Genomic DNA, 25,845 nt, shown 5'->3' on the forward strand with positions numbered 1-25,845 from the left:
GCTAGTGTTATGTAAAAAAAATTAAATATATAAAACTCATCTGTTAATCGCTGGAACTGGATCTCCCAGTCATTATGTTTTTGAAATGCATGTTTATGATATAGTGCCACCAAAAGTCTCCACTTAAAACATTGATCGTCGTGGTGTTGGACATGAAGAGGGCTTTCTTGTCTTGAGTAATTTTCTAGTGAAAGCACAAATTTTCTGAACGTTTTGTTTTATCAAAGAGTACAACATTAAATCGCTCATTTTTCATTATTAGTATTACGAGTATTGGAAAATCTTTTTTTTTCGTGAAGTGTTCTGAAACATATTATGATACCAACAACCCCATAAAAAGTAAATAAATTTATTCATATGTAGTGACAAAAAACACAAATTAGAGAAGAAATTTTCTGTCGATTACTTTGGAATTCACTTTTAACAAAAGTTTACGTCTTCAAGCCAATTTATTAGATCATTTATTCACTTCAGCAGCTAAATTGCCAATCCTCGAACTGTATGCTGTTTGTTAAGAATGAAAAATGTGATTACACCATGTGTGAAAAAATAAGTTCAGTTTATTTTGAAGGATCATTGTCCTCACATTTACTCACGATGCACTTAATAATACAGATCACAACATATTTATTTTGCATGTCTTTATCTTAACAATTTTACTCCAATCTAGAGTTTTCCACGAGGGATGACTTGGGTATATACTATGTTGACTTTGACGTCTCCTTTCCTTTCTGAGGTAGTGTCGGTTTGGGTGTAAGGGATGTATAGATACGCAGCCACAGCAAGCTTATCAACTGGTTTGAGTGTTTACTAATAATCAAGGAAAATGAAGCCTTAAGTTTTAATTAGCTAAATTCGTGATAAGAGTAAAACTCAAATCTATTTATCCCAATGAATAAATCTATTTTTAGCAATGGATATGTTTTATCTTTTTAAAACATACTTTGATAGCGATGCTAGATTTGATTATTTCATTTACAAAAATGCTAAATCTGATTTATACAGTGAAGCCCATTATAAGTTAAAGGCAACCAAAAAGGTACTGAACAAACTCTGCCTTAATATTATTTGGAATTTCCTTGAATTCGCAAGCCATATTATATACAAAGCATAACATAATATTTCACCAGAATGTCTTCTGCTTGTGGATAAGGTTGGGTCTGAAAGGAATTTTACTGCGGTAACTAGTTCAAATATTTTAATGGTATATTTTCAGCAGACCTATTGAGCATTTCCTCTGATAAAAAAATGTACAGACTATATATGTATATTATATTGTTTTTAGGGGATTTTATGTGGAATATAATGTAGAAACGAAACAATCAGTTCTCAAAAGAACAAATTAACCTCATTACAAAGTTAAAACAATATTACTGAAATACATATTTGTTTTTATGTTGTTGTCACTGGTGGGTGTGGGTCGAGTGTTCACAATAGAAAACAGGAGATGATGAATGATTGCCAATGAGACAACTCTCCACCAGAGAACAAATGACACAAAAATTAACTATTGTAGGTCACCGTATGAACGTTAACAATTAGCCTAGCCTATACCGCATAGTCAGCTATAAAAGGCATCGAAATGACAAATGTAAAACAATGCACACAAGAAGACTTACGCACTCACACCACATCTTCCTATATCTATTTACGGCCTACTTTATTAACACAATAATTATTTATAGTATAGCTGAAACGTTACCATATTTCTTAAGCCGCATGAACCTTCATTTGACAAATAAAGCAAACGTAGTATGGTCACAAAATTCTGACTGATTGATTAATTGCTCATTGCTAAACATCTAGTGGCAAATATTTCGTGCATATTCAGGACGAGAACAAAGTAACAATCCAAAAGGTATCGCTTTATAAATTGTGTCGAATGGCATGAACAGCCGGAAATGTAGACTGTGTTTGGAAAAGGATATGTTGGGAAGATACATAACTCCTTCCTTACAACAGCGCACATTTAGTCTTTTAAGATAATTGATTGATTGGGAATTGCATAACGTCCAGTGGCAATTATTTCATGCATGTTCAGGTCGAGAACAAGTTAACACTAAATACAATAGGTAGTTCTTGTAAAAGATGCCATTCGGGATGATGGTCGGGGAATATTGACTTCCACTGAAAAATGATGGATGGAGACAGAAATTTTTTGCCTTGCAACAGGCCAACCCTCAAAAGAGTTGTTACAAGGCTTCTTGTCGTCCACAGAGCGTGGCACTCTATTTGCGCGAGGCATCGGATTTAACGTCCCCATTCTGACAGGATGTGGGTCTTTTAAGACCGTGGCATTCTATCTACACTACAGGTATTCTGAATGACCAAACACACGTCAGATAACACTCAAAGAACAGAGAAAAACCAGTATTCAATATGAAGATTCGTCGTACACTTAGTAAAAGTGTTTATTTTATGATAATGTACAATCATATTCAACTTGTCGGGGACAGAAGATGATATTGAATGACGTAAGGAATTTATTCGCAACATGGGAGCAGACAGATCAATTACAAAGTGTCTCAAGTCATTCAAACTGTTAATAAGGAACTGTCTGCAACTTGATTACATATATAAATGATACCGATACAAGTTATCGTTAAAAGTACAAACGTATACTCTACAACACTAAAAGGGAGTCTTGTTTTATATAAAAAAAGCAAATACATTGACCCAAGTGGAATGAGTTTGCTCTATGTCATGACAATTGTCCAAAATTGACGTACGTGATTCAGTATCGCTCTAGACCATAGATTTTGTCTTGTTTCTAGTGTCGTGCGATATGCATAAGATTTAAGAAAGCATTCAGATAGACAATTTACCATCTCTATATAGGAATATGGTCCTTCTTGGTTTTCTTCCAAACGCCAGTAAATTGTTGTCTAAAGTGGAGCGTCTGTTTGACTGTGGGATGTACAAGTACGCAGCCACGTCTTGTTAGAATAGGGACATTATGATGCCTCGTGTAGAGAGAGTGCCACACTCTTTGCATATTATGAACAATTGATGACAAGAGCTCATTGATTGGTCCATAGGTGGCCCGGTGTTAGGGTAATTTCCTGACCCTATATTCTATAATTTTCAGACAACGATCCAACCAAAGAGCAGAAAACAACACGAAAGACTGTATTCAAAAGGCCTCTTCAAGGACGACGTCAAATGAACCAGCTGTATGGTTGGAATGTATTTAGGGAAATTGTAAAAATGTAGCAAAAAGACATGTAAAGCCGACATGCACTTAACAAAGAATATGTTATAATGAAATTGGTTTCAGATTCATAGCTGTTGCGTTTTATCAAAACTTGATCTATTGTACAATTTACAGACCGACAATGCAATTAAAGACGTGTTACGTAATGGCATATATATGAAACAGCAACTAAAATACTCTCGTGGGCAATATACGTAGGGCTTTGTTATAGAAAAACAGATTGGGTTTACAAAATATAAGAACTGTAAAATGTCACTAACTAATTACGTATTATCTCTAAGGTTTCAGATTTCCATTTCTATTCAATCATAGATGCTTGTAACTTTTCCGCCAAATTAAATAGAGAGTTCAATTGACAAGATGACTTAAAAAAGCCATATAATTGACAGGCAAAGCTTGCGAGACATATCTCGTTCAATTAATCCACTAACTGGTCTTTACACAAATTATCGTTATAGGAAATATAAGATTAGGACGGTTTTTACATCAGAATAAATACAATTTCTGTTGTTTATAATACGATCATGTTTGTTTCCCAAAAAAATAATTCAGACATACAATTGTCTTTATGTAATCTTAAGTACCATGACCTTTTCTGCTATAGTCTCATTACGTGGTTCGTGACTATGAAATGTTGTACTAGAGATTTCCAATAAAATGACATTACTCGACATAACCGACCTATTTGACCGTATTTCGGCTTATTTCAGTGAAGGTCGACGGAGGGGACCATAGACTGCATGACGTTTTGGCTCGTTGAATACACATACTCTGTTGGAATACATATTATTTAAAACTAGCACAGACTAGCTACTGTTTTATTTTTTTACATATTTTGTTATCAAATTTGGAGTGATTTCATCGAAGACAACCTTAAAGGGAATAATTAGCTCAGTAACCGGTAATCAAACACACCGATCATTACTTCGTCATATAGTTATCTCTTAAACGGTGAATTCTTAAAACTCATAAATCAAAATTAAGTTTGAACAAATAAATATGATGGAATATGAAGCGTGATCATATTCTGATTTTTAAGTTATAAGATTAAGAAAAGAGTTTCAAACACGCCGGAATGTAAAAGGTGTACCCGACTTGCCTCTTCTCCTTTTAAGCATACTTCTATAATTTATTTCAAGATACTTTTGTCGAAGGTGTTGTGCTGATTGTAGGGGGGTTTTTGTTTTCTGTTTTGCAGGTTACTAAAATAGACAGAAGTTCTGTAAAATGATGTTTTATTTTCAGGTTCCAAAGATCAAGTCTACATTGTATATTCAATAAACAGTTACAATCAATTACAAATAAATCATGCATCAGTAAATCAATAAACAATGATGAACCTTTACAGTCTCACATACAACTTATTTCAAAGGGGAATAACTCATCAGGGGAATTAACTCTGTAACTTTCAATAGTTATATTTCATTAAACATGTTAAAAAGGGGTGGACCTAACTCAAGAGCTTAACTCGCATATTTTCTTTAATTGCATTACTAAATATATTTCTTTCAACATGCCAGATAATTCATAATACTAAATCAATATTGTTTCTTAATAATTACCTTTTCCTGAATTCAAGTTAACTTACTAATCAAAAGAGGTACATGTACTTAAAACTCTAAATTGAAAAAGGGACTTTATATTTCTAATAATTAAAATGTTGTATGCAAGACTTGCTAATAACATAAAGTAATGATATGTATTTTTACTATCTGAATCAACCTCAATTCTAAGCATTCAAAATATTAACATATTAAATCACAATACAGCTACATTACATAAAGAATACCTCAGTCTCCAGGCTTCAAACATTTCTGCAATTTCTGCAAGTCAAACTTATTTAAGTATTCAGTAAAATTAGGGTTTTGAAGATTGTGCGTCTTCAGAATATTTAGCGATATAAATTTACACTCAAAATTATCTCCCATGGACTAAGTAATTATAAAACTTATTCCGGAGTAAATATGATAAGTTCCGTAATTCAGTAATGTTCTTATTTTAAACATTTAACCTTTTAATAACTTTTAAAACTAATATCTTTAAAACTTATAATAACTTACATTTAACATAAAAATTATTTACAGATAACTTTATCATTATAAGACCTTTTTTTATTTAAAACATTATATACAATTTGTCCTTAAAGTACAACAGATATTAATAAAATATTATAATAAATATTAACTCAAATTAATTATAAATTTAGTATTTACTTATTTAATTCAAAATAATATGCTAAATTAAATGTTACTTTAACTTACCTAAAATAGACAGAAGTTCTGTAAAATGATGTTTTATTTTCAGGTTCCAAAGATCAAGTGACGCTAAAACATAATTTTGGATATTCGAAATTTTAGTCACATGACCTTTGGATTAAAGAACTTCTTCTATTTTCTCCAATGAAATGCCAAATATTAATTAAAAAGACTTCCCATAATTTATTTCATTGGTCATCAATTACCTGCTGACCATTTAAGCTTTTGTCAATCAATTTGACTTAATTCTTAGCGTCCCTAGTAAACGGATTATCGAACTTTTACCTATAAACAAAGAAGATAAATAATTCCCTTTGTTATTTAAATCTAAATACTTCCCAAATACAATTGACATCTTTTACTAGGATTTATCTATTTACTTTATAAAAGTCTTTATTAGTTAAAAGTATTTGACATCTAGTTCTTACACAAGAGACTTAATTAACATGCTCTTTGATATAAGACTTTACGTAATACTATGTACAAAATATCTGTGAAAGTATATAATTAACTTTTAATTCTATTTACAAGTTTCCAACTTTAGTTAATATTTAAAATTATATTCTTCAACATCAATCCAATTTATAGGGTTACATTAATTTTATTCAATTCTTCTAGTATGAATTTTCTTTATAAATTAAGCATTATAATTTTACTTTCTTATAAAATCTATAATTTTTCCTTTTATTCAAATTAAGCATTCTTTCTCTTTCTTTTAATGGAAATATAAAATTTCCATATTTTGTCTATTTTTCCTTCACTATAAAGGTTAAACACAAATCAGATCACTGATGCATCTATGTCACATTTCCGTAGAATTTTATCAAATGGAATTTATGAGAACGCATCTGTAGGACAAATATAATTACATTTTACTGGATCAGTTAATTTATCTATATCTTGTCTTTAATTATTATGATGCATGAATTCTAGGTAGAGCCCGTACAAACGTAGGTGTAAAATAACGTCAATATTCTTAAATTATTTCAAAATATTTGGCGTTTGATAACTGCCTCTTTGGTCGTCATGTCTCGACAGTAACCTCTCAAAGTCGACCAAGGGAATAGAAATATGGTCACTATTGGTCTTGTTCCAATCGGCAGTTAAATCAATGCCAAAGTTGGGAGTCCGTTTAGATGTCCAAGATGTACTTGTATGCAGTCCTGTCCGGTCAGAGTACGGAAGTTAAATACGATGCCGCTTTTAGATTTAATGTAACGCTATCTATACGTTAGTTATTCATGAAATATTTGCCACTGGACGTTAAGCAACAAACTGTCAATCAATCGACAGTAGCGTAACTTGAATTTTATTTCTGGTGAGGCAAATGATTTGAATCCTGGCAATTAAAGCCTCATCTTGGTTTAAAGATGTCTATGCTAGTAGGGAGTGGACGGTTACTTGACAATATAATCGCAAAAAAGCTGTAGGTGATCATACTCTTGATAGGTCTAACAATGGCAAAAAGATACCGTCGATGAAAAATATATTTCTAATGCGCATTTAATCAATATATTTAATGAAACTTCTGGTTAAAGGCTTAATTCTCAGTATTCGTTTAGGTATTAGAATTAAGATAGGTTCCTGATCGACAAAATTATATGTATGACCTCCTAGGCCTCTAAAATGCTTTTTTTTCAAATTTGGGGGTACTAAGTTGAAGATCCTCTATGTCTCTTAACTTTATAAATCTATATTTTGTAAACATGCATGAATGATACATGTATGTACATGGAGAACTATATTAAGTCTTGTTTATATTAAACAAGGTAGAAGAGTACTCATTAAAATGTAGGAATGCCACGTGTCTGTCAAAACTTTGCCCACCAAAAGTATCGTTCAAAAAAAAAAACCGCAGTTATGACCTCCTGTTTGGATAATAAAATTGAGAATGGAAATGGGGAATGTGTCAAAGAGACAACAACCCGACCAAATAAAAAACAACAGCAGAAGGTCACCAACAGGTCTTCAATGTAGCGAGAAATTCCCGCACCCGGAGGCGTCCTTCAGCTGGCCCCTAAACAAATATATACTAGTCCAGTGAAAATGAACGCCATACTAATTTCCAAATTGTACACAAGAAACTAAAATTAAAATAAAACAAGACTAACAAAGGTCAGAGGCTCCTGACTTGGGACAGGCGCAAAAATGCGGCGGGGTTAAACATGTTTGTGAGATCTCAACCCTCCCCCTTTACCTCTAACCAATGTAGAAAAGTAAACGCATAACAATACGCACATTAAAATTCACCAGACTCAAGCTGGCAGCCACTTTCATCGGCCAATCAAGACAGCAGCCACGTTTTTCCAGCAGCCAATTTTGACGATATGTCTAAAAACCAAAAAACTGTGTGAGGCTCAAACGTTCCAAAAATCGCTAAATCTTAGTTAAATGCAATCTAACAGCGGAAATCGACAATTTCACGGTTTCTGTTAATTTCTAAAGCATTTCATTCCGTTTTAAATATGTATGTAAGCGGTCTGTCCTTTATTTGACATTCGATAATTGATATTCAATATCCAACCGACTGCTAGCCGTCGGTTCAATATTTAAATTTAGTTGAAAATCACTATAAAGCCTGAGGGAAAAGATACCATTTTATGACCCCTTCAAGCTGTCATAAATTTTCGTTGTCCTCGAATATAAACCCTGATACAAGTTGTATATTTGTCTTTATGTTATATAGATTTCTATCAATAAAACATTACAGAGGATTCACCAAAGATGTAATTTAATATATAAAATATGAAACAAAATCCAATTACTCCAGCAACATATAGAAATATACATAGAAATACTTATGGAAAGCCAAAAAAGAAAAGAAATTAATAGTGAACACCTACCAGAGACTGCTTAAATGACGGTGTACCGAATGTGTGGTTAATATGGAAAATACGTAAATGGGCAACTTTGAACCTCTGTGGTGGCCAGACGGGCCCGGATCCCAGAAAAATATTTAAGTGGGGAATAGCTTGGTAATACCTTTAAAATGAGCTAGGTCCGGTTCGGAACTTTGCCGTAGGGATATGTCGAGGAGTACCGAATGTGTGGTTGATATGGAAAATACGTAAATGGGCAACTTTGAACCTCTGTGGTGGCCAGACGGGCCCGGATCCCAAAAAAATATTTAAGTGGGGAATAGCTTGGGTCAATACCTTTAAAATGAGCTAGGTCCGGTTCGGAACTTTGCCGTTGGTATATGCCGAAAAGTACCGAATGTATGCATATGGTTAATACGGAAAATTACGTTAAGGGGCACCTTTGAACCTCTGTGGTGGCCAGACGGGCCCTGATCCCAGAAAAATATTTAAGTGGCAAATAGCTTGAATCAATACCTTTGAAACATATTGAGTTAAATATAATAATTTTGATGTTTTATGACATTTAAGTCTATGTAAATTCCAGTCATGAAAACTCATGGTGGTTATGGTTACAAAAACAACCTTACAGTTGATGGATTCTAATTTTGTTCTTGTTTGACTTAAAATATTTTTCATAGTTAATAATTTATCATTGTCATCTAAATCGTAAAAACTTTCTTCGTATGCTGGGGCTTTAGTTTTGGTGCAGATATCTGGTATCCCTGCCATTATATAAACTATTTTGGGTTGTTGAACTGCATGCAGTCTTTGGTAAGCAAAATTTGCTAGTTCTTCTAATTTAGTTCCTGGCTTAACAAAAATTTCTTTGCAGCTTATGTGTTCTTTAAAACATTTTCCCCGACTTGAAGAGAAGAAATATGTGTGGTTGAACATCTATAGAAACAAACAAAAAAATAATAGTAATAATAATAAATGAAATTAAAGGACAATATAATATTAAAATATACATACAAATTTGGATTAATAAATGATCATAAGTGTATTTGTTAATTAAGCATGCAAGGAGCAAACAAAAATATTACTATAAATATACCTAATACAAGATTTGTTAAGGATTCAACTAGTTATCTTGGGATGAATTTAGAATATAATATCATTTTTGTTTGGTTAGAGTAAATCATTCATGCAATTTGTATTTCATTTTTATTAATATAAACACTCAATAATCCTTTTATATAGTATGGTGACATTCACCTTTTCACTTTTTGTTATCACATCACAAATTCACTTTTTGTTATTTCATCACAAATTCACTTTTTTCCATATATTGATAAATTCACAATGCTGATAATCTGTGATCACATAATCCATGATAATTTTATGAAATAGCACACGGTGTCCTCCATTATGTACGAATTCTATATTGTTGTCCGAAATATTGTTGATTCCTTCGATGTCCTTTTTGAATATCCACGGCACAAGTCATGCTTTGATGTCCTATATCACTATACAACTTAACAATATTGAGAGAGAAAAAAAAAATTTTAAGGTAGAAAATTCGTCAGGCAAAAAAGACCTTATTCGTGATTTAAAACTTTAAATAGGTTTTGATGGACTAGAAGTATATACACACAGTATGGTTGTTTCAAAATTTGTTTTAGTTGTAAACTTTGAAAGAGTGGCAATCTGATCATCTTAGGAACAGTTAATGATTTCTCATTTATTTTGTTTTTGATCAAAAATTCATCCCATTTAATTAATAAAGTTGGTTGAAAAGTACCAATAACCTCTAGTGACTCTACAGAAGGGGGCATACTAATTTCCCAATAAGCAGGACATAGTGGCATCTTAATAAGGGGAACTTGAAGACAAGAAGTTCCAGTTGTAATCTCCATCATTAAATACGTAAAATGTGATTTCGATTTTCTTCTTTTAAATAATATAAGTCCAATAAATATAATCAAAATACCAATTATAATTACTAAAATATGATTCATATTAAATTCCTGATCAAACATGTGAGATATCACAGAGCTAGTGGTTGTGGTTTCTGGTTTAAAAATAAAAGATGGTATTGAAGCAGAATGAGCATTAATAGTTCTTTCTAAAATCAAAATTGTTGTTGTTAATGTTCTAATTTTGAAAAATGACCAAATACAGTAAATAAATGTAATGCTGGCTAAAGAAGTTCCAATTAAACCAAGTGTACCATTAAGATTTGGCCAATTATTTTCTATATCTATCTGACCATCTAATAAAGGTTCTGCCAAATCTTGAAAAATAATTCCTTCCTTTTTAGCAACTTTAGCCATTTTCTTTAAACTAAGATGGTCTTGTTGATCTTTTACCAAAAATGAAGAATATGAATGATTATAAATTTTAAAGTCTGGAACATTAATACTCATCTTTTCTATGAATGTAGAACTACCATTTATTTCTATCAATTGTTTTGCAGTAAAAAATTGTTGTAGCAATGCTAGATTTATGGGATGGACAACTGTAATATTATTTGACCTTTTGCATGAAGTAATTGAAGGGGGATAACTTAATAATTTTGTGGCAATTGAACATTGACAAGGAATATTCATAATGCAAAAATCACAACCTTCATGAAAAATTTGTTTTCCTGAACAATCTATTGAAATTTGTGGGATTTTATATATAACTATTGCAGAAGAGTTCAAATACATAATTTTTGGCATTATTTTGTTGTGTAAAAATCTAAAATCACACAATGACTGTACTTTATCTTTATCATTATTAAAAATAGATACAATACATGAATCTCCACTTCCAGAAAATGATTGTAATAATGGACAGTACATATTGTTATTGTAATTCTTGCATTTTAAAATTTGTTGACTTGTAAGGGGTAAATATGTCTTCTTATCATTGGACAAAGCTAAGTATTCAGGGGCATCCATTAATTGGGTAGCATGCAAGGATGTGTTTACTGGGACTGGAAGAGCAGTGACTGAAAATAATTCAAATTTTGCCATTTTATATGCTATTGGGATTTTTATCATAATAAAAATATCTGATCCTTTTTTTGAGTATACAAAATCTTGGGATGAATAATAATAGTTTACATTTTTTTGAACAATATAAAATCCTGGATATTTTTGATGCAATTGCATTTCAATTTGCTTTAAAGACTTTCTTAAAGTTGCTGGATTAATCAACAAGGGAGATAATTTTCCTTCAACTAAACTGAAAATTCCTAGTTTCAAATCATTTAATTTGTGTTTAACTTCTGTATTTAGAGTAATCGTATTTAAAATTGTGTTAGATATAGTAAAAAATAATTTCTCAAGTGCCTTTGTGTTATTTCTTATAACATTTTGCAACAAATCTATTTCATCATGAGTGTCTTTCATTTCATTAACAATGTTTGAAATTCTTTTATTTATTATTGACATAAATGAAGACTGGTGATCTGAGTGAATAGCCATTTCTTTGGTCAATTTTACAGTTCTTGTTGTTAGGGCATTAATATGCTGAGCTAGGAGTTTTACATCAGAAACAGTAGCTGTACCAAATATTGATTTCGATAATTCTCCAATAAATCCTAAGATTGCTTTCTTTTTCCTATTATTATTTTTGCTTTTAGTTGGAATAATGTTTTTCAAAGTGGTTATTGTTTGGTTAAGTTCTCTTGTTGTTTGCAGTTGGAGTATATTCAATTCATTTGCTAGCTTATTAAAATTTTCGCAAAAGTCTTTTCCTTCACAGGGACTAATTAATTTCATCCCTTTTTTAACGGGTAATCTTATTTGAAATGTATGCATCCATACATCATTGCTAAAATGCACATTAGCTTGTTTTTCAAATAGGATTCCATAGTTCAACCGTAATATTGAATTTGCCTTAGATTGAGGTATGTTCAAAAGAACTGCCAGCATGAAAATAACTTTCAATGTTGTAACAAATGGTCTAAAGCTTGGTAGTACCTGTCTGGTCACCTACAACATATAATTTAAAGGGACTTTATATTTCTAATAATTAAAATGTTGTATGCAAGACTTGCTAATAACATAAAGTAATGATATGTATTTTTACTATCTGAATCAACCTCAATTCTAAGCATTCAAAATATTAACATATTAAATCACAATACAGCTACATTACATAAAGAATACCTCAGTCTCCAGGCTTCAAACATTTCTGCAATTTCTGCAAGTCAAACTTATTTAAGTATTCAGTAAAATTAGGGTTTTGAAGATTGTGCGTCTTCAGAATATTTAGCGATATAAATTTACACTCAAAATTATCTCCCATGGACTAAGTAATTATAAAACTTATTCCGGAGTAAATATGATAAGTTCCGTAATTCAGTAATGTTCTTATTTTAAACATTTAACCTTTTAATAACTTTTAAAACTAATATCTTTAAAACTTATAATAACTTACATTTAACATAAAAATTATTTACAGATAACTTTATCATTATAAGACCTTTTTTTATTTAAAACATTATATACAATTTGTCCTTAAAGTACAACAGATATTAATAAAATATTATAATAAATATTAACTCAAATTAATTATAAATTTAGTATTTACTTATTTAATTCAAAATAATATGCTAAATTAAATGTTACTTTAACTTACCTAAAATAGACAGAAGTTCTGTAAAATGATGTTTTATTTTCAGGTTCCAAAGATCAAGTGACGCTAAAACATAATTTTGGATATTCGAAATTTTAGTCACATGACCTTTGGATTAAAGAACTTCTTCTATTTTCTCCAATGAAATGCCAAATATTAATTAAAAAGACTTCCCATAATTTATTTCATTGGTCATCAATTACCTGCTGACCATTTAAGCTTTTGTCAATCAATTTGACTTAATTCTTAGCGTCCCTAGTAAACGGATTATCGAACTTTTACCTATAAACAAAGAAGATAAATAATTCCCTTTGTTATTTAAATCTAAATACTTCCCAAATACAATTGACATCTTTTACTAGGATTTATCTATTTACTTTATAAAAGTCTTTATTAGTTAAAAGTATTTGACATCTAGTTCTTACACAAGAGACTTAATTAACATGCTCTTTGATATAAGACTTTACGTAATACTATGTACAAAATATCTGTGAAAGTATATAATTAACTTTTAATTCTATTTACAAGTTTCCAACTTTAGTTAATATTTAAAATTATATTCTTCAACATCAATCCAATTTATAGGGTTACATTAATTTTATTCAATTCTTCTAGTATGAATTTTCTTTATAAATTAAGCATTATAATTTTACTTTCTTATAAAATCTATAATTTTTCCTTTTATTCAAATTAAGCATTCTTTCTCTTTCTTTTAATGGAAATATAAAATTTCCATATTTTGTCTATTTTTCCTTCACTATAAAGGTTAAACACAAATCAGATCACTGATGCATCTATGTCACATTTCCGTAGAATTTTATCAAATGGAATTTATGAGAACGCATCTGTAGGACAAATATGATTACATTTTACTGGATCAGTTAATTTATCTATATCTTGTCTTTAATTATTATGATGCATGAATTCTAGGTAGAGCCCGTACAAACGTAGGTGTAAAATAACGTCAATATTCTTAAATTATTTCAAAATATTTGGCGTTTGATAACTGCCTCTTTGGTCGTCATGTCTCGACAGTAACCTCTCAAAGTCGACCAAGGGAATAGAAATATGGTCACTATTGGTCTTGTTCCAATCGGCAGTTAAATCAATGCCAAAGTTGGGAGTCCGTTTAGATGTCCAAGATGTACTTGTATGCAGTCCTGTCCGGTCAGAGTACGGAAGTTAAATACGATGCCGCTTTTAGATTTAATGTAACGCTATCTATACGTTAGTTATTCATGAAATATTTGCCACTGGACGTTAAGCAACAAACTGTCAATCAATCGACAGTAGCGTAACTTGAATTTTATTTCTGGTGAGGCAAATGATTTGAATCCTGGCAATTAAAGCCTCATCTTGGTTTAAAGATGTCTATGCTAGTAGGGAGTGGACGGTTACTTGACAATATAATCGCAAAAAAGCTGTAGGTGATCATACTCTTGATAGGTCACACAATGGCAAAAAGATACCGTCGATGAAAAATATATTTCTAATGCGCATTTAATCAATATATTTAATGAAACTTCTGGTTAAAGGCTTAATTCTCAGTATTCGTTTAGGTATTAGAATTAAGATAGGTTCCTGATCGACAAAATTATATGTATGACCTCCTAGGCCTCTAAAATGCTTTTTTTTCAAATTTGGGGGTACTAAGTTGAAGATCCTCTATGTCTCTTAACTTTATAAATCTATATTTTGTAAACATGCATGAATGATACATGTATGTACATGGAGAACTATATTAAGTCTTGTTTATATTAAACAAGGTAGAAGAGTACTCATTAAAATGTAGGAATGCCACGTGTCTGTCAAAACTTTGCCCACCAAAAGTATCGTTCAAAAAAAAAAACCGCAGTTATGACCTCCTGTTTGGATAATAAAATTGAGAATGGAAATGGGGAATGTGTCAAAGAGACAACAACCCGACCAAATAAAAAACAACAGCAGAAGGTCACCAACAGGTCTTCAATGTAGCGAGAAATTCCCGCACCCGGAGGCGTCCTTCAGCTGGCCCCTAAACAAATATATACTAGTCCAGTGAAAATGAACGCCATACTAATTTCCAAATTGTACACAAGAAACTAAAATTAAAATAAAACAAGACTAACAAAGGTCAGAGGCTCCTGACTTGGGACAGGCGCAAAAATGCGGCGGGGTTAAACATGTTTGTGAGATCTCAACCCTCCCCCTTTACCTCTAACCAATGTAGAAAAGTAAACGCATAACAATACGCACATTAAAATTCACCAGACTCAAGCTGGCAGCCACTTTCATCGGCCAATCAAGACAGCAGCCACGTTTTTCCAGCAGCCAATTTTGACGATATGTCTAAAAACCAAAAAACTGTGTGAGGCTCAAACGTTCCAAAAATCGCTAAATCTTAGTTAAATGCAATCTAACAGCGGAAATCGACAATTTCACGGTTTCTGTTAATTTCTAAAGCATTTCATTCCGTTTTAAATATGTATGTAAGCGGTCTGTCCTTTATTTGACATTCGATAATTGATATTCAATATCCAACCGACTGCTAGCCGTCGGTTCAATATTTAAATTTAGTTGAAAATCACTATAAAGCCTGAGGGAAAAGATACCATTTTATGACCCCTTCAAGCTGTCATAAATTTTCGTTGTCCTCGAATATAAACCCTGATACAAGTTGTATATTTGTCTTTATGTTATATAGATTTCTATCAATAAAACATTACAGAGGATTCACCAAAGATGTAATTTAATATATAAAATATGAAACAAAATCCAATTACTCCAGCAACATATAGAAATATACATAGAAATACTTATGGAAAGCCAAAAAAGAAAAGAAATTAATAGTGAACACCTACCAGAGACTGCTTAAATGACGGTGTACCGAATGTGTGGTTAATATGGAAAATACGTAAATGGGCAACTTTGAACCTCTGTGGTGGCCAGACGGGCCCGGATCCCAGAAAAATATTTAAGTGGGGAATAGCTTGGTAATACCTTTAAAATGAGCTAGGTCCGGTTCGGAACTTTGCCGTAGGGATATGTCGAGGAGTACCGAATGTGTGGTTGATATGGAAAATACGTAAATGGGCAACTTTGAACCTCTGTGGTGGCCAGACGGGCCCGGATCCCAAAAAAATATTTAAGTGGGGAATAGCTTGGGTCAATACCTTTAAAATGAGCTAGGTCCGGTTCGGAACTTTGCCGTTGGTATATGCCGAAAAGTACCGAATGTATGCATATGGTTAATACGGAAAATTACGTTAAGGGGCACCTTTGAACCTCTGTGGTGGCCAGACGGGCCCTGATCCCAGAAAAATATTTAAGTGGCAAATAGCTTGAATCAATACCTTTGAAATAAGCTAGGTCCAGTTCGGAACTTTGCCGTAGGGATATGTCGAGGAGTACCGAATGTGTGGTTGATATGGAAAATACGTAAATGGGCAACTTTGAACCTCTGTGGTGGCCAGACGGGCCCGGATCCCAGAAAAATATTTAAGTGGGAAATAGCTTGGGTCAATACCTTTAAAATGAGCTAGGTCCGGTTCGGAACTTTGCCGTTGGTATATGCCGAAAAGTACCGAATGTATGCATATGGTTAATACGGAAAATTACGTTAAGGGGCACCTTTGAACCTCTGTGGTGGCCAGACGGGCCCGGATCCCAGAAAAATATTTAAGTGGCAAATAGCTTGAATCAATACCTTTGAAATGAGCTAGGTCCGGTTCGTAACTTTGCCGTAGGGATATGTCGAGGAGTACCGAATGTGTGGTTGATATGGAAAATACGTAAATGGGCAACTTTGAACCTCTGTGGTGGCCAGACGGGCCCGGATCCCAGAAAAATATTTAAGTGGGGAATAGCTTGGGAATACCTTTAAAATGAGCTAGGTCCGGTTCGGAACTTTGCCGTTGGTATATGCCGAAAAGTACCGAATGTATGCATATGGTTAATACGGAAAATTACGTTAAGGGGCACCTTTGAACCTCTGTGGTGGCCAGACGGGCCCGGATCCCAGAAAAATATTTAAGTGGCAAATAGCTTGAATCAATACCTTTGAAATAAGCTAGGTCCGGTTCGGAACTTTGCCGTAGGGATATGTCGAGGAGTACCGAATGTGTGGTTGATATGGAAAATACGTAAATGGGCAACTTTGAACCTCTGTGGTGGCCAGACGGGCCCGGATCCCAGAAAAATATTTAAGTGGGGAATAGCTTGGGTCAATACCTTTAAAATGAGCTAGGTCCGGTTCGGAACTTTGCCGTTGGTATATGCCGAAAAGTACCGAATGTATGCATATGGTTAATACGGAAAATTACGTTAAGGGGCACCTTTGAACCTCTGTGGTGGCCAGACGGGCCCTGATCCCAGAAAAATATTTAAGTGGCAAATAGCTTGAATCAATACCTTTGAAATAAGCTAGGTCCAGTTCGGAACTTTGCCGTAGGGATATGTCGAGGAGTACCGAATGTGTGGTTGATATGGAAAATACGTAAATGGGCAACTTTGAACCTCTGTGGTGGCCAGACGGGCCCGGATCCCAGAAAAATATTTAAGTGGGAAATAGCTTGGGTCAATACCTTTAAAATGAGCTAGGTCCGGTTCGGAACTTTGCCGTTGGTATATGCCGAAAAGTACCGAATGTATGCATATGGTTAATACGGAAAATTACGTTAAGGGGCACCTTTGAACCTCTGTGGTGGCCAGACGGGCCCGGATCCCAGAAAAATATTTAAGTGGCAAATAGCTTGAATCAATACCTTTGAAATGAGCTAGGTCCGGTTCGTAACTTTGCCGTAGGGATATGTCGAGGAGTACCGAATGTGTGGTTGATATGGAAAATACGTAAATGGGCAACTTTGAACCTCTGTGGTGGCCAGACGGGCCCGGATCCCAGAAAAATATTTAAGTGGGGAATAGCTTGGGAATACCTTTAAAATGAGCTAGGTCCGGTTCGGAACTTTGCCGTTGGTATATGCCGAAAAGTACCGAATGTATGCATATGGTTAATACGGAAAATTACGTTAAGGGGCACCTTTGAACCTCTGTGGTGGCCAGACGGGCCCGGATCCCAGAAAAATATTTAAGTGGCAAATAGCTTGAATCAATACCTTTGAAATAAGCTAGGTCCGGTTCGGAACTTTGCCGTAGGGATATGTCGAGGAGTACCGAATGTGTGGTTGATATGGAAAATACGTAAATGGGCAACTTTGAACCTCTGTGGTGGCCAGACGGGCCCGGATCCCAGAAAAATATTTAAGTGGGGAATAGCTTGGGTCAATACCTTTAAAATGAGCTAGGTCCGGTTCGGAACTTTGCCGTTGGTATATGCCGAAAAGTACCGAATGTATGCATATGGTTAATACGGAAAATTACGTTAAGGGGCACCTTTGAACCTCTGTGGTGGCCAGACGGGCCCTGATCCCAGAAAAATATTTAAGTGGCAAATAGCTTGAATCAATACCTTTGAAATAAGCTAGGTCCAGTTCGGAACTTTGCCGTAGGGATATGTCGAGGAGTACCGAATGTATGGTTGATATGGAAAATACGTAAATGGGCAACTTTGAACCTCTGTGGTGGCCAGACGGGCCCGGATCCCAGAAAAATATTTAAGTGGGAAATAGCTTGGGTCAATACCTTTAAAATGAGCTAGGTCCGGTTCGGAACTTTGCCGTTGGTATATGCCGAAAAGTACCGAATGTATGCATATGGTTAATACGGAAAATTACGTTAAGGGGCACCTTTGAACCTCTGTGGTGGCCAGACGGGCCCGGATCCCAGAAAAATATTTAAGTGGCAAATAGCTTGAATCAATACCTTTGAAATGAGCTAGGTCCGGTTCGTAACTTTGCCGTAGGGATATGTCGAGGAGTACCGAATGTGTGGTTGATATGGAAAATACGTAAATGGGCAACTTTGAACCTCTGTGGTGGCCAGACGGGCCCGGATCCCAGAAAAATATTTAAGTGGGGAATAGCTTGGGAATACCTTTAAAATGAGCTAGGTCCGGTTCGGAACTTTGCCGTTGGTATATGCCGAAAAGTACCGAATGTATGCATATGGTTAATACGGAAAATTACGTTAAGGGGCACCTTTGAACCTCTGTGGTGGCCAGACGGGCCCGGATCCCAGAAAAATATTTAAGTGGCAAATAGCTTGAATCAATACCTTTGAAATAAGCTAGGTCCGGTTCGGAACTTTGCCGTAGGGATATGTCGAGGAGTACCGAATGTGTGGTTGATATGGAAAATACGTAAATGGGCAACTTTGAACCTCTGTGGTGGCCAGACGGGCCCGGATCCCAGAAAAATATTTAAGTGGGGAATAGCTTGGGTCAATACCTTTAAAATGAGCTAGGTCCGGTTCGGAACTTTGCCGTTGGTATATGCCGAAAAGTACCGAATGTATGCATATGGTTAATACGGAAAATTACGTTAAGGGGCACCTTTGAACCTCTGTGGTGGCCAGACGGGCCCTGATCCCAGAAAAATATTTAAGTGGCAAATAGCTTGAATCAATACCTTTGAAATAAGCTAGGTCCAGTTCGGAACTTTGCCGTAGGGATATGTCGAGGAGTACCGAATGTGTGGTTGATATGGAAAATACGTAAATGGGCAACTTTGAACCTCTGTGGTGGCCAGACGGGCCCGGATCCCAGAAAAATATTTAAGTGGGAAATAGCTTGGGTCAATACCTTTAAAATGAGCTAGGTCCGGTTCGGAACTTTGCCGTTGGTATATGCCGAAAAGTACCGAATGTATGCATATGGTTAATACGGAAAATTACGTTAAGGGGCACCTTTGAACCTCTGTGGTGGCCAGACGGGCCCGGATCCCAGAAAAATATTTAAGTGGCAAATAGCTTGAATCAATACCTTTGAAATGAGCTAGGTCCGGTTCGTAACTTTGCCGTAGGGATATGTCGAGGAGTACCGAATGTGTGGTTGATATGGAAAATACGTAAATGGGCAACTTTGAACCTCTGTGGTGGCCAGACGGGCCCGGATCCCAGAAAAATATTTAAGTGGGGAATAGCTTGGGAATACCTTTAAAATGAGCTAGGTCCGGTTCGGAACTTTGCCGTTGGTATATGCCGAAAAGTACCGAATGTATGCATATGGTTAATACGGAAAATTACGTTAAGGGGCACCTTTGAACCTCTGTGGTGGCCAGACGGGCCCGGATCCCAGAAAAATATTTAAGTGGCAAATAGCTTGAATCAATACCTTTGAAATAAGCTAGGTCCGGTTCGGAACTTTGCCGTAGGGATATGTCGAGGAGTACCGAATGTGTGGTTGATATGGAAAATACGTAAATGGGCAACTTTGAACCTCTGTGGTGGCCAGACGGGCCCGGATCCCAGAAAAATATTTAAGTGGGGAATAGCTTGGGTCAATACCTTTAAAATGAGCTAGGTCCGGTTCGGAACTTTGCCGTTGGTATATGCCGAAAAGTACCGAATGTATGCATATGGTTAATACGGAAAATTACGTTAAGGGGCACCTTTGAACCTCTGTGGTGGCCAGACGGGCCCGGATCCCAGAAAAATATTTAAGTGGCAAATAGCTTGAATCAATACCTTTGAAATGAGCTAGGTCCGGTTCGGAACTTTGCCGTAGGGATATGTCGAGGAGTACCGAATGTGTGGTTGATATGGAAAATACGTAAATGGGCAACTTTGAACCTCTGTGGTGGCCAGACGGGCCCGGATACCAGAAAAATATTTAAGTGGGGAATAGCTTGGGTCAATACCTTTAAAATGAGCTAGGTCCGGTTCGGAACTTTGCCGTTGGTATATGCCGAAAAGTACCGAATGTATGCATATGGTTAATACGGAAAATTACGTTAAGGGGCACCTTTGAACCTCTGTGGTGGCCAGACGGGCCCGGATCCCAGAAAAATATTTAAGTGACAAATAGCTTGAATCAATACCTTTGAAATGAGCTAGGTCCAGTTCGGAACTTTGCCGTAGGGATAAGTCGAGGAGTACCGAATGTGTGGTTGATATGGAAAATACGTAAATGGGCAACTTTGAACCTCTGTGGTGGCCAGACGGGCCCGGATCCCAGAAAAATATTTAAGTGGCAAATAGCTTGGATCAATACCTTTGAAATAAGCTAGGTCCGGTTCGGAACTTTGCCGTAGGGATATGTCGAGGAGTACCGAATGTGTGTTTGATATGGAAAATACGTAAATAGGCAACTTTGAACCTCTGTGGTGGCCAGACGGGCCCGGATCCCAGAAAAATATTTAAGTGGGGAATAGCTTGGGTCAATACCTTTAAAATGAGCTAGGTCCGGTTCGGAACTTTGCCGTAGGGATATGTCGAGGAGTACCGAATGTGTGGTTGATATGGAAAATACGTAAATGGGCAACTTTGAACCTCTGTGGTGGCCAGACGGGCCCGGATCCCAGAAAAATATTTAACTGGCAAATAGCTTGGATCAATACCTTTGAAATGAGCTTGCAATAGATTTTCTCATGTCAATCGGTAACTTGTCCAAAACTAAAGCGAACCATACATCTCAGGTGTTTGACAAAGTGACTCTAATCCTCGCACATATGATTCAAGTTTGTCTTCGTAAGATCTCAAGCTAAATGCATCATTTGTCGGTGCGGGTAAGCTCATGAGTGATTTCATGTAAGCATTAAAAAATTGTGTGAGTTTCCAAATCTCTCTCTTAGCAAACAAACGGCTGTCTCATAATTGGTGTGCGTAAGCGCAAATCCTGCTATGGTTTGAGCGGCGGTTCTTATAAGCTTGGCTTTCAGATAACTAAATTTCTGTATTGGTGTAAGGCTACTATTTTAGTGTATGGTACATTCGTAAAAGTCTCAAAATGTGGCTAATCTAATTAAAATAATCTATGATTTACATTACTAAATACATTTGGTAGTTGGGCTGGTGGTTGTATATACGAACAATCTTCCTGAGTATTGTATGATTGTAAAATCGGACCAATAAAGTTGCTTGATTGATTTCCGGTAGGATTTTCCTCCGATGGAATTCGTTTTCTAGTGTTTAGCATGTAAACGGCTGATGTGTTTGTATAAATAGCGTTTGATGTAGGTATATAGCATTCAGTGTTAGCGTTCATTGTTTACTTTCTTTTAAATTAGAATTATTGTTGGGGGATTTGATTGTTTGCTTAAGTTTTCGTATTTGCCTTAGTTTACTGTCTAAATCAAACATATACTCACCCGAGTCTGTAATTTCTTGTTCAATGTGATCCTCGTGTTGAATTTCTTTCATCTTCTCGTTTAAATCATGAATAATCTTCTTTTTCTGGGTTACGGCATACTCTATGGCTTTGAATTCCTCCATTTTGACGTTTTCAGGATTCTCTTTCAGCTCCTCGAATTTGATCCATAGCTTCGTCACTGCTGCTCTGTTGCCGACACGTATTGCCTTTAACGTCCGTCACGGCACCATAAATGTTAAAAAAATCTCAATAAATGCGTTGTGTGTTCTATATACGTTTAATCGTCATGATAGCTAATGAATAATACAATAACGTCACTCACTATAGCGTTATGGTAACAACGTTACCATAGCATAATGTTTGTATTTGTGTATTTTCTGACATGATTATTATGAAAATATGTTAAGGCACAACTTTTAACCCCAATTGTGGTCAGGATTGCCATGATCCCAGAAAATTTTAAATCGGAACTTTGCCGTAAGGATATGCTAAGATGTTCCGAATATGTGGTTTGTAAGTTAAATACGTTATATGAATTTCGGAACCACTGTAATGCAGATGGCTCTGGATTATATAAAACAAGTAGTGAATAGCCTGGGTTCATACCAGTGGTGTAGAATAGAGAATGCTGCAACACTTTCAATTTTAGTAATTAACAGTGAACGTGAAAGTAGGAAGGTGACAGTGAAAAAAGTGACGTCATATTAGTAATTAAAAGTTATGACGTAACATTATACAGGTAAATAAGCATCATGGTGTAAAAGTTAAAGTAGTCTGATTTAAAACTGCTCATTAAGGTGTTTAAGGTTTTAGAGTAAGGTGTGTTAGGGTAAGAGGTGTTAGGGTTATAATTTGAATAGGAGTACGGGGTGGTATTTTTTAAATTGAAAAAAAAACAGAATATAGGAATATTTTTATAAGTATTAGGATTATGAAGGCATCTTATAATCAATATTACTTCATTGATCTGAATACCTTTCACACAAAAGAAAAACAAAAATGGAAGGACCTGCCAACAAGTGAGGTGAACCAAATTATTGACACTACAAGTGGGGATGAAATAATTTGTGATACTTACCTACTAATCTTGAAGTCAATAAAACGGGTAGCAAGTAAGGTGTGGGCTTGTAGTGGGTTGTATTACGAAACAAGAACGTTGGAAGGACCGTTCATCAGAAGTACGACTGCCTATACCCTTATTAGACAGAAAACCGCGTAGTAGTACGTGTCCTTATTTTTCTTTTCACAGCTAGTAAACATTAGATTAAAAAAAATACAAGTGTTGGTTAGGGGTGTAAAATTGAAAAAAAAAAATCATAAAAGAGAGACATATGTGTGTAAGTATTAAATAAACAATGGCATTAACAAACAAAAACAACCTGGGTACGCCTAGATTGTCTGTTAATATACATGCTATACATAATAAAGAGGTTACGCTAGGTTTATAAAGACAATACCAACGGGTCATTTACAAATAACGGTAAACTAATTACATCGAATGGCAAAGGATTTGGGGTTAAAAGGATATAGTATAAACCCAAAAGACGTGTTGGTAAAGCTTATTGAAGACAAAACGCATCAAGTGTTACCCCATACAGAAGTGTTCACTACAAATGAATTAATACTAGGGATGGCAACGAGTACTCGAGTACTCGGGTACTCGCTCGGAAGACCGAGTACTCGAGTACAGTTTTAGTACTCGGATACTCGTTTGCTTTTTATACATCTTGAGATAGTTCTCTTCACATTTCCACTCAATTTTAGTTCTGTTGAAATTTCTCCTTCGTAATACTCAAATAAAATAAATTAATAACATAACTATGTTTATCCTGAGGATACTATCTGTTATAGTAGTACCAGCAACGTCCTTTCCTTCCGAGGGAATATTTTCATGTGCATTCCTTGTAACAAAAAAATAGAGAGTTTAACAGTCTTTTGTCTGAAATTGTTGACCAGATCATATTTTTAAACGAACACAAAATCAAAGTAACCTGCGGGGAACCCTACACAACTGATTGAGACATTTTTAACGGTGTTTGTACACGGATCAACACTTTCATGGATTAATAATTAACTCATCACAAGCCGTAAAAACTTACCTTTGCTTGTTAATCTAGACTTCTGATTGGTATGAGATGTATATTTCAATTAATTTAATTACTCTTTTTTTTAAAGCTTAACTATAATTGTTTAATTTACAATTTAGAGATATGCGAAAGTATGAGAGCGACATTCAACCACAAAAGTTGAAAATAAACTAACAACGTCATGGCTAAAGAAAAAAAATCAGACAAACGATAGTGCAAAAAAAAAAAACCCACAGAAAAAGTAATACTGAGCAACCCGAAAAAGCACAAGTAATTTGAAGTCCAATATCATAATTGTTGTTGACAAATTTTAAATAGACAAGTCGTGTTATAAAAAATACCAACTCCTCAGGAACAGATGCTAAATATATTGTCTACTTTGTCGGACTTAAAATGCAAATATTTTTGATTTTTGCTTATAAAATATTTTGATTTTATTGAAATTTGGTTCATAAACACGTAAACAAACAATAATTGCTATTATGATAGGTTATTTGTAAAAACGGCAGTCGTTTATTTATTGTTTCATTGACACAAAAAACAGAGGAACAAGCTATGTTTGTAGTACGTTTGTATTTCGTCAATGTGTTTATGAAAGGTAATAACAAAAGCACTGCATCCCACCTAAAATCTAACTTAAACTTTTCAATAGACGTTTAAGATTTATCCGAGTACTTGCGAGTACTCGAGTATTATGACCGAGTATCCGAGTATTAAATTTCAGATCTTTTGACATCCCTAATTAATACTAAAAGCAAAGAAACGTGGTATACCTTATATATGGATCAAGATAAAGGAAAAAGAACTGCAACAAGACATAGCTAAGAAACCTGTTATTAAGATGAAAGATGGTAGAAAAGAACTACAGTGTTTATTGAACCATTTGTTAATTCATTTTTAAGGCAAGTCAAAGTGCTTTACATACATTTGATTCGTAAAATTTCAGAAGACAACTTAAAGTAGGCATCGAAGGTGCTTCTAGTACAGTTGGTAAAAAAAACCTTGCAACAGGTGACAGTGATTCCACTTTTAAGGTCAACTCAAGCATGGCAAGTTAGTATTACTGAATCAACCAACTAAGACACTGAACTAACAGTAATAATAGAAAAGGCAAAAGAAAGCATAGCAACTTGCATGCGTGATGGAAGTGAGTGAACGTTAGTCATATTGTAGAAGTACACCTTCATATGAATAAATTGTATCCCTGAAGTTTGAGTCTTATCTACGCCTTTCAGTAAAACTAGCACAGAAGAAGGCCATTATTAACGTGAGCTGTATTCTCACAATCACATCATGAATAGGTGGATCAGAAAAGTACATTTTACGAGTGAGTCAATACAAAAAATACAAAAAAGTACCCGTTAAAAATTCAAAAAACATCAGAAAGAATAGAACTCACACAAACACGTTGTATTTAACCAATGCTACTAAACATCATTACTGTTGGATAAAAAGTTTGTACTTGTTTGGCTTTATAAATATTTTGATATGAGCGTCATTGATGAGTCTTATGTAGACGAAACGCGCGTCTGGCGTACAAAATTATAATCCTGGTACTTTGATAACTATTTACACCACTGGGTCGATGCCACTGCTGGTGGACGTTTCGTCCCCGAGGGTATTACCAGCCCAGTAGTCAACACTTCGGTGTTGACATGAATATCAATATTGTGGT

General features: G+C 34.8%; 1 long non-coding RNA gene across 1 annotated transcript; it reads left to right on the top strand.

Moving 5' to 3' along the window:
* The first annotated feature begins 22,372 nt into the window (after positions 1-22,372).
* Positions 22,373-25,379, top strand: LOC139522535 (uncharacterized). The gene is made up of 2 exons (XR_011664468.1): positions 22,373-22,790; positions 25,117-25,379. It is a non-coding gene; the product is annotated as an uncharacterized lncRNA (long non-coding RNA).
* Positions 25,380-25,845: the final 466 nt, after the last annotated feature.

The sequence above is a fragment of the Mytilus edulis genome, chromosome 5, assembly GCF_963676685.1.
Source record: "Mytilus edulis chromosome 5, xbMytEdul2.2, whole genome shotgun sequence".
Taxonomy (NCBI): Eukaryota; Metazoa; Mollusca; class Bivalvia; order Mytilida; family Mytilidae; genus Mytilus; species Mytilus edulis.